This window comes from Eleutherodactylus coqui, chromosome 3 (assembly GCF_035609145.1).
Source record: "Eleutherodactylus coqui strain aEleCoq1 chromosome 3, aEleCoq1.hap1, whole genome shotgun sequence".
NCBI classification, from domain to species: domain Eukaryota; kingdom Metazoa; phylum Chordata; class Amphibia; order Anura; family Eleutherodactylidae; genus Eleutherodactylus; species Eleutherodactylus coqui.
The window spans coordinates 73,650,102-73,658,539 of record NC_089839.1 but is presented as its reverse complement, the minus strand read 5'-3'; positions in this window follow the sequence as shown (position 1 = coordinate 73,658,539).

Genomic DNA, 8,438 nt, shown 5'->3' with positions numbered 1-8,438 from the left:
ACCATCAGCTTGTCCGCAAGGGTCCTGTGGTATAGCAACACTCTCGAACCCCTTTCCTCTTCGGGAATCAGAGTGGGCAGGTTCTCCTTATACCGTGGATCGAGCAGTGTGTACACCCAGTAATCCGTCGTGGCCAGAATGCGTGCAACGCGAGGGTCACGAGAAAGGCATCCTAACATGAAGTCAGCCATGTGTGCCAGGGTACCAGTACGCAACACATGGCTGTCCTCACTAGGAAGATCACTTTCAGGATCCTCCTCCTCCTCCTCCTCCTCCTCAGGCCATACACGCTGAAAGGATGACAGGCAATCAGCCGGTGTACCGTCAGCAGCGGCCCAAGCTGTCTCTTCCCCCTCCTCCTCATCCTCCTCATGCTCCTCCTCCTCCTCCTGTACGCGCTGAGAAATAGACAGGAGGGTGCCCTGACTATCCAGCGGCATACTGTCTTCCCCCGCCCCCGTTTCCGAGCGCAAAGCAGCTGCCTTTATGGTTTGCAGGGAATTTCTCAAGATGCATAGCAGAGGAATGGTGACGCTAATGATTGTAGCATCGCCGCTCACCACCTGGGTAGACTCCTCAAAATTACCAAGGACATGGCAGATGTCTGCCAACCAGGCCCACTCTTCTGAAAGGAATTGAGGAGGCTGACTCCCACTGCGCCGCCCATGTTGGAGTTGGTATTCGACTATAGCTCTCCGTTGTTCATAGAGCCTGGCCAACATGTGGAGCGTAGAGTTCCACCGTGTGGGCACGTCGCACAGCAGTCGGTGCACTGGCAGCTTAAAGTGATGTTGCAGGGTGCGCAGGGTGGCAGCGTCCGTGTGGGACTTGCGGAAATGTGCGCAGAGCCGGCGCGCCTTTACGAGCAGGTCTGACAAGCGTGGGTAGCTTTTCAGAAAGCGCTGAACCACCAAATTAAAGACGTGGGCCAGGCATGGCACGTGCGTGAGGCTGCCGAGCTGCAGAGCCGCCACCAGGTTACGGCCGTTGTCACACACGACCATGCCCGGTTGGAGGCTCAGCGGCGCAAGCCAGCGGTCGGTCTGCTGTGTCAGACCCTGCAGCAGTTCGTGGGCCGTGTGCCTCTTATCGCCTAAGCTGAGTAGTTTCAGCACGGCCTGCTGACGCTTGCCCACCGCTGTGCTGCCACACCGCGCGACACCGACTGCTGGCGACATGCTGCTGCTAACACATCTTGATTGTGAGACAGAGGAGGAGGAGGAGGAGGAGGGTGCTTTAGTGGAGGAAGCATACACCTCCGCAGATACCAGCACCGAGCTGGGGCCCGCAATTCTGGGGGTGGGTAGGACGTGAGCGGTCCCAGGCTCTGACTCTGTCCCAGCCTCCACTAAATTCACCCAATGTGCCGTCAGGGAGATGTAGTGGCCCTGCCCGCCTGTGCTTGTCCACGTGTCCGTAGTTAAGTGGACCGTGGCAGTAACCGCGTTGGTCAGGGCGCGCACAATGTTGCGGGAGACGTGGTCGTGCAGGGCTGGGACGGCACATCGGGAAAAGTAGTGGCGACTGGGAACTGAGTAGCGCGGGGCCGCCGCCTCCATGATACTTTTGAAGGACTCCGTTTCCACAACCCTATACGGCAGCATCTCAAGGCTGATGAATTTTGCGATGCGAACGGTTAACGTTTGAGCGTGCGGGTGCGTGGCGGCGTACTTGCGCTTGCGCTCGAACACTTGCGCAAGCGACGGCTGAACGGTGCGCTGAACTACACTGCTGGATGGGGCCGAGGACAGCGGAGATGAGGGTGTGGGTGCAGGCCATGAGGCGGTAGTGCCTGTGTCCTGAGAGGGGGGTTGCATCTCAGTGGCAGGTTGGGGCACAGGGGGAGAGGCAGGGGTGCAAACCGGAGGCGGTGAACGGCCTTTGTCCCACCTTGCGGGGTGCTTGGCCATCATATGTCTGCGCATGGTGGTGGTGGTGAGGCTGTTGGTGTTGGCTCCCCGGCTGAGCTTTGCGCGACAAAGGTTGCACACCACTGTTCGTCGGTCGTCAGGCGTCTCTGTGAAAAACTGCCAGACCTTAGAGCACCTCGGCCTCCGCAGGGTGGCATGGCGCGAGGGGGCGCTTTGGGAAACACTTGGTGGATTATTCGGTCTGGCCCTGCCTCTACCCCTGGCCACTGCACTGCCTCTTGCAACCTGCCCTGCTGATGCCCTTGACTCCCCCTCTGAAGACCTGTCCTCCTGAGTAAGCGTTGCACACCAGGTGGGGTCAGTCACCTCATCGTCCTGCTGCTCTTCCTCCGAATCCTCTGTGCGCTGCTCCCTGGGACTTACTGCCCTTACTACTACCTCACTGCAAGACAACTGTGTCTGATCGTCATCGTCCTCCTCACCCACAGAAAGTTGTTGAGACAGTTGGCGGAAGTCCCCAGCCTCTTCCCCCGGACCCCGGGAACTTTCGAATGGTTGGGCATCAGTGACGATAAACTCCTCTGGTGGGAGAGGAACCGCTGCTGCCCAATCTAAGCAGGGGCCCGAGAACAGTTCCTGGGAGTGCTCCCGCTCCTGAGCAGGTGTTATTGTAGTGGAGTGAGGAGGCTGGGAGGAAGGAGGAGCAGCAGACAGAGGATTCGGATTGGCAGCAGTGGACGGCGCAGAACTGCGGGTAGACGATAGGTTGCTCGAAGCACTTTCTGCCATCCAGGACAGGACCTGCTCACACTGCTCATTTTCTAATAACCGTCTCCCGCGTGGACCCATTAATTGGGCGATGAATGTGGGGACGCCAGAAACGTGCCTCTCTCCTAATCGCGCAGCAGTCGGCTGCGACACACCTGGATCAGGAGCTTGGCCTGTGCCCACACCCTGACTTGGCCCTCCGCGTCCTCGGCCGCGTCCACGTCCTCTAGGCCTACCCCTACCCCTCAGCATGCTGTATTACCAGTGATTTGATTTCACAGGCAGGAAATAAATTGGCGCAAGACTGCAGGCCAAATATAATTTTTGCCCTTTTTGGAAAACGAAAGGCCCCACTGCCTCTAGTGAATGAATTATCTAAGTTTAATAACTGTGCTGTGTCCCTGCTTATGTGTCACAGAACGTGAGGGTAGCAGAGTTATTATAACTCTGGCAGAGCAGGTATTTTTTTCCCAATTAAGGAAAGCAAATGGCGAAGCCAGCAGTAAAGCGTAGCTGGGTGCGTATGATTTAGCACTGTTCTTCACGCAGCTCACACGTCTCCACCGCCCGTAAGGACGGACAGAGGCTGGACAAATAGATTTGTTTTCAGTTTTTTCCCACCAAAAGGCAGCACTGCGTATATTCTATGAACATGAGAAGTTTAATAACTGTGCTGTGTCCCTGCTTATGTGTCACAGAACGTGAGGGTAGCAGAGTTATTATAACTCTGGCAGAGCAGGTATTTTTTTTCCCAATTAAGGAAAGCAAATGGCGAAGCCAGCAGTAAAGCGTAGCTGGGTGCGTATGATTTAGCACTGTTCTTCACGCAGCTCACACGTCTCCACCGCCCGTAAGGACGGACAGAGGCTGGACAAATAGATTTGTTTTCAGTTTTTTCCCACCAAAAGGCAGCACTGCGTATATTCTATGAACATGAGAAGTTTAATAACTGTGCTGTGTCCCTGCTTATGTGTCACAGAACGTGAGGGTAGCAGAGTTATTATAACTCTGGCAGAGCAGGTATTTTTTTTCCCAATTAAGGAAAGCAAATGGCGAAGCCAGCAGTAAAGCGTAGCTGGGTGCGTATGATTTAGCACTGTTCTTCACGCAGCTCACACGTCTCCACCGCCCGTAAGGACGGACAGAGGCTGGACAAATAGATTTGTTTTCAGTTTTTTCCCACCAAAAGGCAGCACTGCGTATATTCTATGAACATGAGAAGTTTAATAACTGTGCTGTGTCCCTGCTTATGTGTCACAGAACGTGAGGGTAGCAGAGTTATTATAACTCTGGCAGAGCAGGTATTTTTTTTCCCAATTAAGGAAAGCAAATGGCGAAGCCAGCAGTAAAGCGTAGCTGGGTGCGTATGATTTAGCACTGTTCTTCACGCAGCTCACACGTCTCCACCGCCCGTAAGGACGGACAGAGGCTGGACAAATAGATTTGTTTTCAGTTTTTTCCCACCAAAAGGCAGCACTGCGTATATTCTATGAATAATAACTGTGTTGTGGCCCTGCCTATACAATTCTTTCCCTGCAGTATCAATGGAGGGTGGAATGCTCTGCAGAGGCGATTTTGAGAAGCCCAAAAAAAATGCAGCACAGCTAACAGCAGCCTGGACAGTACTGCACACGGATAAATATGGCCCTAGAAAGGACCGTTGAGGTTCTTGAAGGCTACACTCACTCCTAACACTCTCCCTGCCTATGCAGCACTTCTGTCCCTAATGCCAGGTGCAACGGTCTGCAGAGGCGATTTTGAGAAAAAAAAAATCCCACTGCTAACAGCAGCCAACACACAGCTATCAGTGGCCCTAATAAGGACCTTTGGGGGGTCTTGAAGCCTACACTAACTACCAATTCTTTCCCTACAGCAGCTCCGGTATAAACAGCACTGTCCCTCATCTAACTCACACCGCATCTGAGGCGAGCCAGGGGAGGGGCCGACTTTTATATTAGGCGAACACCTGATCTCGCCAGCCACTCACAGCAGGGGGGTGGTATAGGGCTTAAACGTTGCAGGGGGAAGTTGTAATGCCTTCCCTGTCTTTCAATTGGCCAGAAAAGCGCGCTAACGTCTCAGGGAAGGAAGTGAAAGTAACCAGAACACCGCATGGTGTTCGTTACGAATAACGAACATCCCGAACACCCTAATATTCGCACGAATATCAAGCTCGGACGAACGCGTTCGCTCATCTCTAGTTTTGGTCCATATTACGGAACCAAAATATCCCATTAAAGTTAATGGAACCACATGAATAAGCAATGAATATGCATGATACATAAGTCAACAGGGCTTTCTTGCGTTTTTTTGTGCACTTCAAAAATGCAATAAATATGCACACAAAAAAGAAAAAACAATAAGCAGGGAATCTGCACAGCGTTGGTATGTGAAAATGTTGCATATTTCACAAAATACATCCATGTGAATGGGCCTCACAGAGCTAATGAAAAAAGTTTAATACCATGTTAGCTAGTAAAGCAAAATGTGATTGTTCCCAGCAAGAGAAACCAAGTAATCTTTTAGATATGATACCTTTTAATGGCTAACAAAAATACATGATGTTATAGAGAGCTTTCAAACCTCTCAGAATTCTTCCTCAGGCTTATATACACACATCTTTATGACAATTCAAATCACAAAGCCATAGAAAAATTTGGTAGTACAAATTTATAACAACTTTTGACACTTTCAACAGAGGGTTAAATTCTTCAAGAGGATTCATGCATGACTGGGAAGTATGAGAAATCTATAGCACAGATAACACTCTGGCCTGGAGACCCCCTAACACTAATTCAGGGACCATAAAACCTTCACATCTTTATCAGTGGACTATTTAAGTAGTTATTTATTTCTCTATAATGAAAACAAAGGTTTGGTACGGTGTTAGCCAGTAGAGCAAAATATGATTGTTCCCAGCAAGAGAAACCACGTAATCCTGTAGATATGATACCTCTCTTGCAAACCAATCACATCCATGTCTGTGACTTGTCATAAGTATGTGCGTCATAAGTGTGTATAAATATGCATGCCTCTCTGTATCTATTTCATTTTAGCCTGAAGAAGAACCTGAGAGGTTCGCAAGCTCGCTATTACATCATGTATTTTTGTTAGCCATTAAAAGGTATCATATCTACAGGATTACTTGGTTTCTCTTGTTGGGAAAAATCACATTTTATTTCTCTACTCATCTTGTTATGGTATTCTTTTAAGTGCAAATTAATCACATCCATGTCTGTGCCTTGTCATAAAGATGTGTGTATATAAACCTGAGGAAGAATCCTGAGAGGTTTGAAAACTCGCATTAACATCATGTATTTTTGTTAGCCATTAAAAGGTATCATATCTACAAGATTACTTGGTTTCTCTCACTGGGAACAATCACATTAGAGAGCCAAGTAACACACTAATGAGGGGGCATCATATATGAACAGTAAGCAGCGACCGCCAGGGGCATGTAGCGGGGCATGTAATGGCACAAGATTGCATGCAGCAGTCATGTGGGTGTAGGGGCATGCCAACGCAGCAGCCATATAAACAGAGACCAATAAGGCAGTCTGGAACAGCAGCAAGAAATTTACCATGGAAATACTGATTCTGTTATTAGTTTATACCATTCTTTCCCTCTGCAAAATATTTTTTAAAAACCCCTTTAATGTAGTTGATTCTACAGGCACCATTCATGGAACAAAAGCTCTTGCTGTATGCTGCTGGCTATTGCAGCTGTGGTCACCTGTCTGCAGTTAACGGGGTTGTGCCAAGATAGAAAGATATCCCCCATCAATATAATAAGGGGTAAGGGATGTTTTTCTGCTCAGTGGGGGTCTGACCACTGGGCCCCCCACCAATTCTAAAAAAGGCGGTGAAAGAGGTCTGAATGGAGGAGATACATTTCTTTCTTGGTACAATGCCTTTAATTTATAGAATGCAGTTTATTATAATAAATTGGCCCCATTTTGTATTATAAATGAGTGTTGCACTAAAACCAACTCACCATGTAATGATCATGTAATGATCCAGACTGGACACTCCTGATGCATGGTGCCGATACTGTAGCTTGCATAAAACTCCAGACAGTAGACAGTGCAAGAGACTATATTACCCTGTAAGGCCAACTATGTTCCTCTTATTATAATTAAAGGGATAGTCGACTCTTTTAATCCCTTAATAACGCAGTCTCCCTTTTTTCACTTTTGTTTTTTCCTCCCCACTTTCTAGAAATCATAACTATTTTATTTACCCATTGACATAACTGCCTGATGGCTTCTTTTTTATGGGACAAGTTGTATTTTTCAACGATACTATTTAATGTACATATAGTATACTGAAAAACTTAAAAAAAAAAAACTTTAACCCTTTCCAATCTAATTCGTATTCTGGTTTTCCTAGGGGGCTTACTCTTTTTCTGCTGTTATACATTGGCGCTATATGCTGGCTAAAGCCAGTACTGCATGAAGTGACACGTTGGATAGGCTCAGACAGCAGAGAGGCTGGCAATATACAGTAAGAGAACCCAGACGGACATCTTCCAACATCGGAGCTGTACAGCCTTAAATCATAATGTCTTCAGAGGTCAGACAGTGGATTGGAAAGGGTTAAGTGTAGTGAAATTAAAAATAATAAAGCAAAGCAAGACCACCATCTTTAGGGAGGGGGTCTTGTTTTTACAGTGTACACACTGCAGCAAAAATGATATAACTTTATTTTGTGGGTCAGTAAGATTATAACAATATACAAATGTTTGTATTTTTTTTTGTTGCAACACTTTTAGAAAATAAAATTCCTTTGAAAAAAATATATATATTTTCTGTCTCCATGAGAAAATCACAGAAGTGCAGAATGGAATTTGAGGGATAACTAAGGAGGGCATACAGCCATTGCCAGTACCGAAATATGTTAATTTGTTGTTTATCAAAAAACGTACCTTCATCCTTGAATGTTGTACTGCTATACTTGCAGAACAAATAAACATAAGTTAGCTCTTCTGATTCTCTAGGTTTTATTTGGATATGCGCTCCACCACATACCACCTACACCAGTGACCAGTGACCAGACCAGTGTATCTTACCATTAGCCCAATTATTTCACTGCTTTGGAGAGTCAGCTACTCAAAACATCTCACCCACTTCCTGTCATTGCAGGGTTACATCAGGTTTTCCATTACCTTTGAAAGCAAAAATAGTACATCTTAAGAATCATTCTTGTCATAAAAATGGCAGATACCCCAGTAAAACCCCAACAGACTTGAATGAGTCTGTTACTAGCAGTTCTTTAACAATTTCATGGCTTCTGGTATAAGAACAGATAAAACTTGTACTTAAATACTATTGATGACCTATCCTCAGAATAGGTCATCAATATAGATCATCAGGGTCCACCACTTGATACCCTGACCTATCAAATGGTTGTTCGCCCTCTGATCGGGCCACATGTACACAGGAGTCGGAGTGGAAGCAGAAGCTCCGACGCCTATGTAGTGGCTATCACTTCTAGTGGCAGGCATAGCTCCAATTTTACATATAGTATAGTTCCCACCTGGTATACGACACCAGATGTTGTCACACCAATATCCACATGAGCTTAAACAATCGATGATCAATGGCAACAGTCAGAACGTCCTTCAGATCCTGAAGTCCCAGGAGCTCTCAATCTAGATGGTGAAGAAAATATATAGTGTAAAAGCATAATGAGAGTAGCGCTCAAACAGGAGTACTGCAGATATCCCTTGAATGGGGGTCTCAAAGATTCAAGTATGAATGGAGTGGTGGTCACGCATACACACTGCAGCTCCATTCATTT